Raw genomic sequence first — 16,390 nt, forward strand, 5'->3', positions numbered from 1 at the left:
TCTGCTGAGGGTTGTACAAGGTCTCCACAGGTCGACCCAGGAGGGCTGGGGGTCTCTCAGGGCAGTCACCGCCAGAGCTAGAGAAACTCTCCCCTGTGGCATTGATCCCCTTGGCTCTGTGAGGGTGTAAATTGTCCTGACCCTAATTCCTCTGCATAAGATCCCTTATCTCAGATGTTAATCCCCGCCCCCCCGGAAACCTGGATTGGGGTGAGTCTGGAAGATTCCTTCCTTCGTTTCCAGAGATACTATGGGGGATTTGCTCTGCAAGGATCTGAAGGATCCTTCTATCCTAAGTCCAAGCACCACATCAGGCACCCTCTGATGCACCAGAGGAATTATCCCAGAACATCCAGGCAGAACACTCAACTGTCCTCGATCGTCCCAAATCCAGGACGCCTCACCATTACTTACACAGCCTGTCCCAGGGTCCTGGGATGCATCCAGCTTAGCTTTGAGGAGCCCTTGGATTTACTGGAACATCAGACATCATGAACCTTGATTTTATTTTGAGCTCACTTTTAGGGAGATTGGAATTAGGGAGGCCCGAAGCCCCAGGGGACTTTGAGAACAAGTCACATGGCTCTGGGCATGAATAATGCGGAGTCGGGAATGTCCTAAAGCATCTCCCATCGTGTAGGAGGAAGGACAGTCACCCGTAGCCACCACCGGAGGCGATTTTCGTGCCTGTCCTACAGGTTCCTGTCACCTGGGACTTTTTTCTGCCCAGTCAGCAGAGTCCAAAGACATCTGTTGTGTGAGAATCTACAGCTAAGATTCTCTGGTTGTCATTCGCAACCCTGCCGGCTAGGCTGGCCCAGGGACGCCAAACCGGAAACCCCGAAATAATCTATGGTCCCTGCTCATTTTTCTAGGTAGAAAATCCACAGTTTTCACCGGATTCCCCAATGAGCTTGTTTCCCTGGAGTTAAAAACCACTCATCTCCAATGTGGCATCCACATCTACTGCTGTTGTGATTTTTGAGATTCAGTAACACAAAACGATAATCAGAACCAAAAAGATACTTTCGCCTCACACCTATCTTAGTATTATCAACGATATCATATGACTGGGCATTTATTGTTTTACAGGGAACACTGATGAAATCATGGCTCGAAGCAGGAGCATAGTGACCACAGCATCATTCTTGTGAATTACTGCTGACAAACAAGGTCCTTTGCTACCAGAGGTCAAAGCTCGTGTAGCTTTTCTGTAGCTGAAAGGGAAGGAATAAAAAAAAGAAAAATCCTCTCATCGTAGGCATTTGCACATTTTCCACAATGCTGCCGCGTTTATTAAAATAATTAACTTAATTGAAAAGACCCCCATTTGCGTCCTCTCTTACATCACACACCCAGCTGCATCTTTAGTGATTGGCACGGATTTGATTTAATTCCCGTCTCTTTCCGTGGTAGAGGTTTATCTTCCTGCGTCTCATCTTTCGTCACTTTTCGTTTCGTCTTTTGACACATCGTGTTCAGATTCTCGTTAGTTGTCTTCCCCCACGTTGGGAAGGGCGCCATGAGGCAGCAAACACATGCCACGTTTGCGCAGGATGAATGGCTCAGGAGAAGAACTATTTGTCTCCTCTGAGCTAACGGCCCTTCATAAAATCTCAGAGCGATCCTTGTGCTCCAACTTGCAAAGGGGATTTATTAGCTCAGGCTCCCCTGGAAAGATAATTTATAAAGTCGCTGACTGTCAGTCCTAGCTATAAGGACAGAAAAGAATATAATAATCGCTTCGTTTTGATGGGGCTCTTGTCATCAGAGTACTGTGGTAGGAGCTGCCACGGTAACAAGTTCGATTACGATGTCTGATTTATAAATAGAGGTTCCTGCTTAACTTAGGGAATTAAAAAATGCGTGAGCTTCTGGGGACGTAAAACTTCGGAAAATGGTCCAGCAGTTCCACAAACGGTTAAACACAGTTACCGTGGGACCTAGCCACCCCACGCCTAGGCATCTTCCCCCCCCCCCCAAAATGAAAATATATGTCCACACGAAACCTTGTTCATGAGTGGGTATAGCCGTATTATTCACAATAGCCCAAAGGTAGAAACAATCCATATCAACTGCTGAATGGATAAACAAAATGTGGTATAGCCACACAGTAGAATATGAGCAGGTCATAAGAAAGAATGAAGTGAGGACACTTCATGCTCAACTGCAGAAACCGTGGAAATGTTGTGCCAACTGAAAGAAGCCAGTCACAAAAATCCACATATTATATACTATAGACCGAACGTCTGCGTGTCCCCCGCCCCCCCACTGCCAAATTCATGTGTTGAAACCTAACCCCCGATGCGATGGTATTTGGTGGTGGAGCCTTTGGGGATGGTTAGGTCATGAGGGTGGAACCCTCATGAATGGGATCACTGCCCTCTGCAAGAGGTTCCAGAAAGCTCCTTCGTTCCCTTTACCATTGGGGGCACAGTGAAAAGACGGTCATCTGCGAACCAAGAAATGGGTTCTCATCAGACACCCGATCTGGCGGTGCTTTGAACTTGGGACTTTCTCAGTTTCCAGATCTGTGACAAAGAAACGTTTGCTGTTCAAGCCACACAGTCTGCGGCATTTTTGTTACCAGCCCAAGTGGACCAAGATATTCTAGGATTCCGTTCACGTGGATGACCAGAATAGGAAAATCTGTAGAGACAGCAAATAGGTTAGCGGGTGCCTGGGGCTAGGGGAGAGCAGGGGGTGGGGGTGATAACTATAGGATCCGGGGTTTCTCTGCTGTGATGAGAATGTACTGAAACCGGCTGTGGTGATGGTTGCACATACCTAATAAACATTCTTGAATTGTGTCCTTGAAGTAGGTGAATTGTGTAATGTGTGAATTATATCTCAATGAAGCCATTTGTGAAAGATGTGTGTGACTTCTGTGCTTCATTTTGCCCCTGATATTGTTTTATAAAGTTATGTGCTGCAAATGTGATTTAGGTTTTAACAACAGTAAAAGCGGTACAAGCAATAACCAGCACGTAGGATTCCTGGCCATCCCCTGCACGCAGTCCTGTACGTTCTCCTTCAAATTATGCAGATCAATGCATGTAAATCAGGCAGAAAAGCATTTACCCGAAGAGCTCGGGAAGCCCAGAAAATGGACAATGGCTGGCAAAACTAAGAACGGAACACAGAGGTGAGCAGGAGGTGGGGTAGATCCAAGAGCAGGAAACAGGAACATTCTCGAAGCAGGGTTGGAAGCCAGGGTGAATGGGACCCAGCTGTCCCCACCGTTCACACCCCTGTGCTTTGGATTCAGGCTTCAGATGACTGCCCGTTAGCCTAAGGAGGGCAGAGTTTCCAACTAAAGACCCTTCCAGATGCTACCAAAGAACCACAGGGGTCCGGGTGCCGAAAAGAGACCGGAGCACACTGCAGTCTCCAGGGACATTTTTGGTTCGGTCCAGGGCGAAACTTGCGGCTCCATCAGGAAATAGAGCTTCCAGAGTTTGCAATTTGGCCCCAAAGTACTGCTCGCAGAATCCCATTAGATAGTGTAGAGGCATGTGGCTGAGTTAGGAAAAATAAATCTGGAGCAGAGAAAACATTTAATTAAACCCTGAATATGCGAGTAACATACTCCCTCCTTGCTCAGCCCCTGTTTGTATTTCGGACCAGTGTTCATGCTCCAGATGTGGTGAAAATCCTGGAGAAACAGAAATGTTTGAAATAATTTTTCTGATCGAGACCAAAACAATGAGAAATCAATCAAGTTAAACAACAACAACAACAACAACTTTGCGTTAAACTTTACATATAAAGAATGTGTTTCAGAGTTCGGAGGCAGAAAACTATTTTAGGGGCTGAATATTGCTAAACACACATGTTTTCTCAGCTGCATCAATAGATGAAAGATACGCAAAACCTTTGGATTTAGGGTATCGTCTTTCTTTGAATTTTGATACCCTTTTCCAAACTCCCCTACACGTACATGAGGCATTTTTATTTCATTTTTATTTTTATTTTTTTAATGTTTATTTAGTTTTGAGAGAGACCGAGCACGAGCAGGGGAGGGGCAGAGACAGAGGGAGACACAGAACCCGGAGCAGGCCCCAGGCTCCGAGCTGTCAGCACAGAGCCCGACGCGGGGCTCGAACCCACGAACCGTGAGATCATGACCTGAGCCGAAGTGGGATGCTCAACTGACTTGAGCCACTCAGACGCCCCGTGGCATTTTTCTTTTAAATGGTAAAGTCAGGGTCCTGGGAAGAAATAGGCAATATACCCAATGGGGCAACTGAGAAGAGTTTAATCAATGAACTATTTACCAAGATGTGGGCAGGGAAAACACAATAGGTTGAGCTGGGGCTCAACCTTGGAGCAGCGGGGGCACCTTTGGAACCTCCACATCTGGGGGGGGGGTTGGTAGGGGGGTAGTTCCAGGATGGGGGTGGTGGGCAGGATAAATAATGATCATCTCCCCTGCTGGCAACGACCAACTGGAAGCCTGGCCAAGGGAGCCCTGTGACACCATCCATGTAGATCAGCCTCCCGGGGGACAGAGCAGGGCGGCGAAGGCTGGAAAGTCCATCTAGAGGGACAACCGGATCAGCCAGCCCAAGACCCAATGGCTCAAAGGGGTTCGGGCCTCCGACAGTGGGGCAGGGCCTGGGTGGGGGGCCGAGCGGGACAAGGGTGGCAATTTCCCCTCACGTAACCTCTGTACTGAGGTTTTCAAAAGGACCGTCGATGAATTCTGACAATGATTTTAAAATAAAAAGTTAAAAATAGTAAACACGGCTTAGAAATCATTTAGTTAGAGGTAAGCAATGACGCCTTGGGTCTGCTCTACGAAGGAGAAACAGCCTAGCCGATTGTTTATAGAATGTACGAGTTACATTCTTCACCGGAGACTCTTTGTGGTAAAATACGTGTAACATAAAAGTTACTGTCTTAACCATTTTTGAGCGTACAGTTCGGTGGCTTTAAAGTACATTCACCAGGGGGCGCCTGCGGGGCTCAGCTGGTTAAGCATCCGACTCTTGGTTTTAGCTCAGAGGGTCGTGATCTCGTGGCTGGTGAGTTCGAGCCCCGCTCGGGCTATGCTGGCAGTGCAGAGCCTGCTTGGGATTCTCTCTCTCTCTCTCTCTCTGCCCCACCCTGCTTGCTCTCTCTGTCTCTCTCTCTCAAAAATAAACAAACAAACTAAAGTACATCCAAAATGCCGTGTTGGCCATCACCCCCATCCACCTCCAGAGCTTTTTCATCGTCCCAAACTGACACTCTGTGCCCATGAAACAACAGCTCCCCATTCCCGATCCCCCAGGCCCTGGCAACCACCATCCCGCTTTCTGTTACTGCGAACTTGACCTCGTATAAGTGGAATCACACTGTATTTGCCCTTTGGTGAATGACAGTATTTCACTCAGCACGATGTCTTCAAGGTCCATCCATGCGTAGCCTATGTCAGAATTTCCTTCCTTTTTGAAAGCAAGCAATCTTCCATTGGCATACATCCCGCTTTGCCTATCCGTCCATCCATCGGTGGAAACCTGGATTGCTTTCGCCTGCTGGCTGTTGTGAACCAAGCACAGGGAATATAAAGGAAACAAACATAATGCAAACACACTCATACACAAAGTCCAGTGTGTGCCTGTGACCCCACCAGGGGTCATCCATACGACGACGAAGGATCATCCGTATGAGAGAAATAGAAAAATCGTGGGCCGCGTGTGTAAGAGACGGGATGAGAAGCTTCGACGGATTTGAGTTCAGCTCCATAGAAGTGGATCCCAGGCTGCTGCCTGAGCCCTGTCTCTCACCTCGCAGGGGAGGGTGGTGTCCCTGAATGCCTGGTAGAATAAGTCTTCAGAAGGTGGACTCCGGATAGACAAGATAGAAGACAGGGCACGGGGGTGACCCAGTGGGAGGCCAGCCAAGATGAAGACTCCAGTCCTCATCATAGTGGCCCTCCAGTGGCCCCACCAAACCAGATGTCATAAGCGGGCAGAGCCTGGGGTGACGCCGTTGTGGAAATCCACGTGATCAGAAGAGTTCACCCCGTCTCGCCTCGTTGCCACGTTTTCCAGAGGAGAAGTCAGTCCTTCAAATGCTTCCTATTTTCACAGAATAGTAAAGGTGCCATTTTGGCATGACCGGGTTTATTACCTTGTAGCAAACAAGACAGCTTTTTGGGGGTGCGGGTGCAAATAAATCTGGTAAGAACAACAGCCTTATGACCAAAGGGGCTCGTGGGGTTTCCTGATGGTACTTTTTCACAGGTACTTGCTTTCACAAGCTTTAGCCTTTAGATCTTTTGTCTGTTTTAAACTGGGTGAGCACATACAGGGCGCCTGGGTGGCTCAGTAGGTTAAGGATCTGACTCCTGGTTTCGGTTCAGGGCATGATCTCACAGTTTGCGAGTTCCAGCCCCACCTCGGGCTCTGTGCTGACAACGCAGGGCCTGCTTGGGATTCTCTCTCTCCCTCTCTCTCTGCCCCAGGCGTGCTCTCACTCTCTCTCTCAAAATAAATAAATAAACTTTAAAAACTAAACTAAACTAGGTGAACGTGTAAAAGTGTGCTTGGAAACAACTAGTAACGACCTGGGTTTAGGAGCTGACAGAAATATCCTATCATTTCAATCAGAAGGAATTTTCACAAAAAAGGGCTGAATTTTAATAGGCCAACTATTTGTTTGAGCCCACCCACGCCCGGGGTGGTTTTAGGTACCTCCCTGCATTCCTTGTGCTCATTCTGTCCACCGAGAAAGCCAGGGCTGATCCCCCTTGGTGAGCACACCGATTTTTAAGACCTCCCTGTGGCCAGACACTGTTCTAGGTGTTGGAGATATTGCAACAAACAAATTCAATGCTCAGCGAGCTCATCATATATAAAGCAATACACAAACAAGATAGTTTCATGTGATGCTTATTGGTACAAAGGAGGGAAAGAGGTGTCGTGGGATAAGGTGGGGAGGGACGTATGGGGCCAGGGTGCTTCTCTGGGGTGCTCACGGAGACCTCATGCTCGATAGCGGGCCATATATGGTTTCCGTGTCCAGGGGTTCAGGAATGAGGTCAGAGTGGTTGGAGCCCAGAGGACAAGGTGGGGCATGTAGTGGGGCTTAGAGAGGAAGGCAGAAGTCAGGTTGTGTGAATGGCTCCGCGTGGCAAGGATTCTGATTTGTCACTAAATGCAAGGGCTGCCATTGGAGAGTCTTGCTCCTCGAGCGAATACGATGTGATTTACACGGAAGAAAGAACTCACTGCGTGCCGTGTGAATAACAGATGGCAGGAAGCAGGGAGTCTAGGAAGGTGGCCGGTGGGACCTCCGGGGGAGCCATGCATGCATTCGACCAGAGGTGATGGGGCACCACTGGGGACATTGAATCAGAAACAGGGTCTGCTCCCAACCCAGAAATTCTCTCCGCAGAGTAGTGGAGAAAGAAAATACTTTGATGAGAGAATAGGCATTAAGCCCGAATGTGATGGGCATCGCAGGGAATCCACGAAAAGATTGCCGAGCAGACACGACCATTTACACACATGTTCTCAAGACAGACGATAACTGGTCCTCAAGTAAGAGGACTTGGCACTGTTGGTCACGCAGAGTTCATCTAACTTTCCCTGGTAACTGGGGTGACCATCTGTGTTAGCTAAGTGGCTTTATCCAAAGGAAAGACACGCTTCTCACGTCTGTATGACGGGAGGTAATTTCATAACGTGGAGCCAGGCGCCACACACGTTAGTCTCCGACTGCACACAGGGCCTGGGAGACCAGGGCTCTGTGGCCCTTAATGTTTGCATTTCAAAAAGAAGAGAAAGTGTTGGCAATGACAAGCTTTCTAGAAAACAGATGGTGGGGAGATCTCTTCTCCCATTCTCAACAGGGAGAATGGGGTCTCTTATTTATAATCTGAATTTGCCCTTACAGGGCCCTCAGTGTGTGGAGCGCAGGGCGGCTGGGCTGCGGACTAGTTGGGCGCCATCAGGCTCTTGCTGGCTATGGACGAAAGTCCAGGGACAGATGGAAAATGGAGGTCAAAGGGCAGTGTGGGAGCCCAGCGAGGTAGATGGTGGGCAAAGTGCACGAGACAGAAGCCCTGTAGGGCTCCGGGTCGGGTAGAGGGTCAGGTTGGCTTTGCGTTTCTGTTTGCAGTCAGCCCAGCCAAGTTAGCTCCTTCTCCAGCCTATTGGCTTAAAAACCACATCCCCAGCTGCCCTTTCACGATTGGTAGCACACTGCGTGCCTAACACTCACATATGTTAACCCATTTCATCCTCATTACGACTCTTGAGATAGGAATTTTTCTACTGGGGACGGCAGAGGATGTAAAAATCAGCCTGCTATGTTCCCTAACCTTAAGTAAAGAGTATATGACACGAGAGCAAGAATAATGCAGGTGCCCAAAGCGCCATAGCACGTATTATATGGTCTATCCTTTTACCAGGTGCCCTATTATGGATCATGGAAATGAACTGGCAGATGTGAAGTCTTAGAAGGGTGACCTGTACATTAAAAGTGCTTAGCAAGCAGCAACATCTTACAGTTGTTGCTATGATTCACGGGTGACATCTTTGTGCATAAATAGGACCTCGCCAGCCTGACATAAGACCCTTGAAGGCTGAAGAACTTCCTGTATCGTGCCTCCCAGTGGCAGGTCAGGACCTCATACAGAATACGTGCTCAATAGTTGTTCACAAAGGATGAGGGTTATTGGTCCCTTAGAAATGGCTAGAACTTGCCATTCCTCGCCCACACCCCCCACACCCCCCCCACCCCCCCCCCACCCCCCCGCCGCCCTGCCAAAGCATGGTGTCTTTCTGGAGGATAAAAGTTCAACAGAACTTTGTATGTCCTCCTCAGTTATTTGCTTAAGGTTTCTCTTACTTCTCGAGCCTGTATTGATTATTTGAATTTTGCTAGAGAATTGTCATTATCACTTAGGTTTTTATGCTTCCGGGCATAAACCCTTATACAGTATTCTCTCTCAATTTCCTAATGTCCTTTGTAACTGCAGTCTGTTTATATGTGTTCAGTCAATATTTACTGACAGTCTGATCGATAGTTTTGGCTTATGATCATGGAAGAACCCAGCAAGCGTAGTTGGGTATTTGTCTCCGGGGGAAGACATCTGGGATTCACAGCTTGGATGCTTGGTGTTATGTGATGGTCTTTCTGCTCTGGCCTGGGAAATCACTGAAACCGGTTCAGGTATGAGAAGCAGTTCTTGGAACAGGAGATCACAAAGACTGGCGCAAGGAGTTGAAGAGAATTGTATTTTTCTCTGGCCTACCATCTTGAGGAAGAGAGATCATCCTCTTTTGGGCATCAGAGTCATACCTGAGCACCACGGTGGGATTTTAGGGCCCTCCAAGGCCTACAGGGGTGCCGATTTCATGCAACTTTGCCGGAAAGTCCGACCGTTCATCAGTCACAATGCCACCTTGACTCCAGAAGGCCGCCATTGTCATGACCATCTAGGAGAAAGGGAGAAGGGAGGACTTCCGGATGCCTGATCCAAATTCCTTATTCCTTACTTGGACAGCCATGGCGTCTTCTGGGAAAACGCCTTGAGATCCAAGGGGATGACATGAGGTGGCAAAACAAGGATGGGGGAGAGACAGTGGCTGAGTTCCCTCAGTAAGGCTCTGTGGAATGGACAGGGGAGGAAACCTGAAGACAAGAGGGAAAATGAGATGGCTGGTCCTGGGGATTGCTTGGAGCTCTGTGATTCCTTCAGTCTGAAGAAGAGACACAGATGACTCTTGACTGAGTTATGGAGCAGGGATGTTTGGAAAGGGTGTGAGAAGAGATTCATGCACCTGTCAGACTCCCTTCTGTTGACTAAGGATACAACAAAGTAACGGAAATGGTCTGCCCAGCGAAATGTTTTTGTTTGTTTGTTTGTAAACATTGTAAGTACAAACCAGATCGAACCCTCTTCTTCTTTGGCTCATCGCATGACATCTTATACCCAGCCCTTATGTCCAGACAGCTTGACCACTTGCCAGGGAGCTATTTTTACAAGGCCACTGGCCCCGCTGTTGGTGAGATGGGCAGAGCAATTGCGGTGGGTACGTCTCTTCCTAAGGAGGTTTAGCTCTCTCCACGACAGCTGGGGGGAGGCCCCAGTGGTGACCCAGGGGTCCCGGCCTCCACTGTAGGGCTGGCTCTGGCCAGCAGCCTTTGCCCACGCTCCTCCAGTGCCTGACTCCCCCGCCACCACCACCCCCCCACGCACACTCTGACTTCTCCCCTCCTTCCTGTCTGCAGCTAGAAGTCGCTCCCTAATCGTTCTCTTCCCAAATTTCTTTGCAAAGTTTTCCATGGCAGAAAAGCTGATCATTAAGCAAATACTATTTCTGGCACTCGGTTTTCGCAAGAGATACGTCTCAGGCCCAGAAGGACAGCATTTCTGTCATCATAGCTCTGGCGCTTTGGTGGGAAAAGGGTGACAACATTTTTCCATTGGACAGCCATTCGTTATCTAAACTTATTAAATGGGGAGCAGTACTGGGTTCTGTAGACTTTTCCCAGCCACACGGATGCCAAAAGAAACACTGGAGTCCGGCCACATTGCTGCAGTAACATAGGCACAAGACGGTCTGCAGGGAGAAAATAGACTTAGAAAGTAATACCATCTGTATGTTCGTTCATGGTACCTCCGTCTACTGATACAGAAACGGAGCGTGTCCAGAACCATCTCCGAAACGCAGAGGAGCCCACAAAACAAACTTAGGACACCCGAGAATGTTCCCTCTTCAATAAGAATACTGTAGTCAAACTGCCGTGACTACTGGCGACTTTTCATTGAGAACATATTTTCTGGAATAAAAGCCATTAATTTTATTCCATTAATCATTTTATTCCATTATTCCATTAATGGCTTTATTCCATTAAGCCATTAATTTTAATTCATTAATCAATTTCTATTATATAGCGTCGTTAAATCATCTTTACTTTTCTTAAGTTAATGAAACATTTTCCATTTTTATTTCTCAAAAGGGATTTTCATCAGGATAAATTCTTTTCCATTTAAAATTTATCGTGAAGAGCGGATTAATCAATTCGCTCTGGTCCTCATCAAATTGTCTTGATTACGGCAGCTGCTACCCAGAGTTCCCTTTTGTTTTTCTCTCCCCTACTCACCCTTTGGTCAAGTCCAATGTCTCAGGCAGATCTGAATTTGCCAATGGTATTTTTTAAAAATTTTCTGTCGATGACAAAGTTTGTAATGGGGAGTTCTAGCCATTGTCTGGATAGGTTATGTAAATCCTTTCTACCTGTCCTTTTCATCATGGGGTGGATAAAATAGGTCATCCAACTTTTTTTGAGTCATTTTGTTCAGAATTTTCTGGATAATCCTCCATTCATGCCGGCATAAAATAATAAAATTATACACAAAATAGGTGCTGTAAGCACAGTAGATGTTTCCAACGCTAATATTCAAAGAAAAGGATGACAGACAAGTATAGATCTATTACCTTTGTCACTGACGATCTGAATTAACGACATAGATTAGGTTCCGCAAACTTTTTCTGCAAAGGGCCAGGTAATAAATATTTTAGGGCCATCCATACGTTCTCTGTTGCAGCCACTCCACTCCGCGGTTGCAGCCTGAAAGCAGCCATAGACTGTATGCAAACTAATGAGCGTGACTGGGCTCAATTAAAACGTTGTTATTTATATCTTTTTTTATGGAAGTGTAATTAACATACACTGTTATGTTGGTTTCAGGTGCCTGACATCGATTCAGCCACTCTCTACATTACTCCGCGCTCACCACCGTAAAGTCACCCGTTTGTTCTCTGTGTTTAAGAGTCTGGTTTTTGTCTTGTTGTATTTTTTCCATTCCTCACGTAAGTGAAATCGCACGGTATTTGTCTGTTTCTGCCGCACTTATTTCACTTCGCGCGATACTGTCCAGATCCATCCATGTTGTCACAAATGGCAAGATCTCATTCTGTGCCTAATACTCCATTGTGTGGATACACCCCATCTTCTTCACGCACTCATCTCATCAATGAACACTCGAGTTGCTTCCATAATTTAGCTATTGTAAACAATGCCGCCGTAAACATAGGGGTGCATGCACCCTTTTGAATTAGAAAGAAGTGTTTTCCTTCTTTTCAGGTACATACCCAGTAGTGGAAACCCTGCCTCAGATGACATCTCTAGGTTTAATTTTTTTTTAATGTTTATTTACTTTGAGAGAGAGAAAGAGCGCGCGCGAGCGAGGGAGGGAGGGAGGGGCAGAGAGAGAGAGGGAGACAGAAGATCCGAAGCAGGCTTTGTGCTGAGGGCGCAGAGCCTGATGCGAGAGGCTCAGATCCACGAACCGTGAAATCATGACCTGAGCCGGTCAGATGCTTAACGAATGAGCCACCCAGGCTCGCCTCTATTTTTAATTTTTTTGAGGAATGTCCGTCCATACTGTTTTCCACAGGGGCCGCGTGAATTGACATTCCCACCGACAGTGCACGAGGGTTCTCTTCTCTCCACATCCGTGCCACCACTTGCTAGATTTTGTATTTTGATTCTAGCCCTTGTGACACTTCACTAGCCTTGTGAAGTGACAGTGCACTGTCCTCCAACAAAACTTTATCTATAGAGCTGCGCTCCAGATTTGGCCCGTGTGCCATTGCCTGCCAATCCCTGGAACAGGTTAATGTTGTTCTGTTACTTACTTTATCAAAGGATCCTTGACTTGCTGGGGTTGACCGTAGACTACGATGGATAGAGAGCTCCTGGAATGCACATTAGAAATGGTTTCTCTTTGCCCAGCCTCTCAGGATCAAAGCCTCGCACACCAGCAATATGTGTATCAGCAGGGTCATACCCAGTTTTCTTAGAGGAGCTCATCACCCTGTGGAATTAAGTCGAGAACCGTAAAACCTCCTGGGGAGGGATAAAGGGAAGATAATCGTATTTCCATCGTACTGAAAATGGAGGCAGGGGCACCCGGCTGGCTCAGTCGGTTAAGTGTCTGACTCTTGATTGCAGCTCAGGTCATGATCTCACAGTTGTGAGATCGAGCCCCGCGTTGCTCGCGGAGCCTGTTTAAGGTTCTCTTTCTCCCTCTCCCTCTGCACCACATCCCCCCCCCCCCTGCAAATGGAGGCAGAATGACCCTCCAGACCTTCATCACAGGGTTAATTACAAATGGAGCATATTGTACGACAAAATAAAAACTAATTGCAAAGCACAGCATGATGCTAGCCTTGTTATTCATCCCAGGCTTAGAGTTTTCATGAACCTCATCTGGGCACAACAGATGAGGTTCTGAATTTAACTGGGAAATTGTTACACTCTAGACTTAGGTTACTCCCTTAAATACAAAAACTCCATGCGCAACGCGGGCCTTGATCATAACCCTGAGATCAAGAGTCGCGAGCTCTACTCAACCGGGCCAGCCAGGTGCCCCGTGTGTCAACTGTACTTAAAAAAAAGAAAGAAAGAAAGAAAGAAAGAGAGAAAGACCAAATATTCAACTCAAACAAATGTGAAAAGGAAACCCCATTACAAAGAGGCTAAAGTTTGATGGGAAATTTACTGCACTCGGCAGAATTAAGTTTTTGGCCTCTCGGTGGGAATGAAGGTTATGTTATTAGGGATCAAGTCCCTATTACTAGCTGAACAACTACACATTGTCATCTACAAACGCTACTATTGTGCTCAAACAAGCAGAGGTCCAGAGACAGACAATTGTTGGCGCTGGCTGGGCAGCTCTGGGCCAATCAAAAGCTCAGGTTTTCTCTAACATTCTTAGTTTGTCGGCCTTTGGTCTCTATGTTTGTTGTGTCGCGGCTGCAAGATGGCCGGCCTGTCCGCAGATGTTACTCAACATTTGAGGGAGGAAGAAGGGGTAAAGTCTGAGCCACCGACTCTGCTTACACAAGGAAAGCAAAAAGACTCCCAGAAGCAAGCCCTCACATTTTTGTTCGTGTCTTACCAGCCAGAACCATCTTACTTGACCACTGATGTAATTAGTGGTTATCGAGGAGGCTACGAAAGTGGCTCATTACTTTTCCCAATTTCCACGCGGATGTGGACAAAGGACAAAGGTGGAAGGGGAGAGGAGAGGTCCACCTCCAACAGCATTTGGCATAAATTTCATTGCTACTTTTTACAACAACCCGGAACTGGATTCATTTGCTGTGTCACTTAATATTGAACCGGGTAGGAATAAATAACCCACTTCTTATGCATACAACAGTCATCGGTGACCAGGAAAAGCTGTTGGGCTGTCATCTCTGAAATACGCTCCAGTCCCAAGATTTCCCAGACTTTTGTTATCTCGAATCCACACCTCCTCCAGCCCGATCTTTGCTGCGTCTAAATCAGCAGCCGCACCCACCATGCAAAGGCTGCGTAGGGAGGTGTGCGGGGCAGGGTCCAGGGCATCCTGTGATGTCTGGGAGACCTAACAAGGAGAGCAGATGCCTCCTGGTGAGGTGGGGGAGGGGGACTATTTTGTTTTATTTACCAGGAGTCGAAAGCCCATGTGAGCTGAGAAACCCGTCTTCGCGTTTGAGTACTCTTTATTGGAAGGAGATGGACTTCTCCCTAATGAGCCCATTTTACAAACTGAGAGCCCAGAGAGCTGGTCTCCTGGAATGGAGGAGCAGCGAGGAGGACTCACAAGTCGTGGAACGTGTCCTTGTCATAAAAAGAAAAACTTGGACACGGGACAGGGCCCGCCTCCCTGCTCCCTCCCTGGTTCCAGTAAATGACGTGCTGTGTAGTCATGTGTCCCAGACCAGGCACATCCGTGGGACAAGAGCTCTGATGCAGGCAGAGGCAAGGCCCCCGTGAAATCATTAGTTTTGTCCGAGAAGCAAAAACAGAAACCCAGTTCCTGTGTTTACCCCACATTCTTTCCTTACTTCGTTCTACCTGGTTCAGAGTCCGATTGCATCACGGACATAAAGAAAGCATCTCCTACTTTCCAGGTTTGGCTTTGTTTTGCTTTAGAGTAGGAGTTTGTGTTTGTCCCTTGGCTAGCTGGTTGGTCAGGAGCGGGGAGAGGGGGAGTTTTAACTCAGACTGATCCTCAGCTCAGTCCTCACCACAGTCTTCACCACAGAGTGGCCTTGACCCCCAGATGTCATCAGCCTGAGTGCATCGCTGCGGCCCAATGCTGCCTGCTATCCATGGTTCCCTTCATGGACCCAGTTCTGAGGGATGGCTTACTCAATTTCATGGCCAGTATTTCCTCTTTGTTCAACAGCTTTCCTGGAGCCACAGATAAACTGTACCTAACTTCCACTGATGGAGTGAACACACGAGAAATTGTACCTGTTATTAAAAGAAAGAAAGAAGAAAGAAAAAGAGAGGGAAAAAGAAGGAAAGGAAGAAAGAAAGAAAGAAAGAAAGAAAGAAAGAAAGAAAGAAAGAAAAGGGAAAGGAAAAAAGAAAGAAAATAAAAGAAAGAAAGAAAGAAAGAAAGAAAGAAAAGGGAAAGGAAAAAAGAAAGAAAATAAAAGAAAGAAAGAAAGAAAGAAAGAGAAAGAAAAAGAAAGAAAAGAAACAGGAAGAAAGAAAGAAAAGAAAGAGAGAAAGAAAGAAAAGGGAAAGGAAAAAAGAAAGAAAATAAAAGAAAGAAAATAAAACAAAGAAAGAAAAAGAAAAAGAAACAAGAGGAAGAAAGAAAGAAAAGAAAGAGAAAGGAAAAAAAGAAGAATAAAAGGAAGAAAGAAAGAAAGAAAGAGAAAGAAAGAAGAAAGAAAAGAAAGAGAAAGGAAGAAAGAAAGAAAAGAAAAGAAAGAAAGAGAAATCGTACTATTAAAAAGAAATTGTTCTAAATCTGAACCAGGTCAAAAGTTGATAGCCTGTTTGAGTGGCTACTTCTTCTGGGAATAATTTACGGTCTGGATAAAATGCTCTAGCAATTTTCTGATTTATTTTAATGAGCTTAAAAGCCCGGCATCGAAAATTCACCCAGCTGATGGTCACCCTTAGGAGCTGATTAATGGCCTTTAACCAATCTCGAAAAAAGTTGACGCAGACATCCTTTACTGTGTCCAACTTAACAATGATTGCTTCCTTATTTTTTTCCCAATAACCTGTCATTACCAAGAGCAAAATTTCTGCTGAGAGACCTCTCTCCACCTTGCAACAAGTCTGAAATGAACTTTGACGTGTGTTGGAACCTCTGAGACACTGCTTTCAAATACACTAAAGCCTGTAATTGTGTGGCAGGGTCTCTCAGGACTGAAGAAATTGCGAGAAGGGGGGAATCGCTCCAAGGGACTCAAGGGCGTGGTTTGCAGAAGCTAGCCGATGGGGGGGGGGGGGGGGGAGGTGGCCCGGGTCTAGGGAGCCTGTGAGCACTCAGAGGCGGGACGCTTTGGATGTTCCCTTGAGGCCAGGCCACCACCGAGCCATGTGGGGCCACGGACAAGTCACTTTTGAGGGGGACTTATCTATACAAGCA

This window comes from Panthera tigris, chromosome D2, assembly GCF_018350195.1.
Source record: "Panthera tigris isolate Pti1 chromosome D2, P.tigris_Pti1_mat1.1, whole genome shotgun sequence".
Taxonomy (NCBI): domain Eukaryota; kingdom Metazoa; phylum Chordata; class Mammalia; order Carnivora; family Felidae; genus Panthera; species Panthera tigris.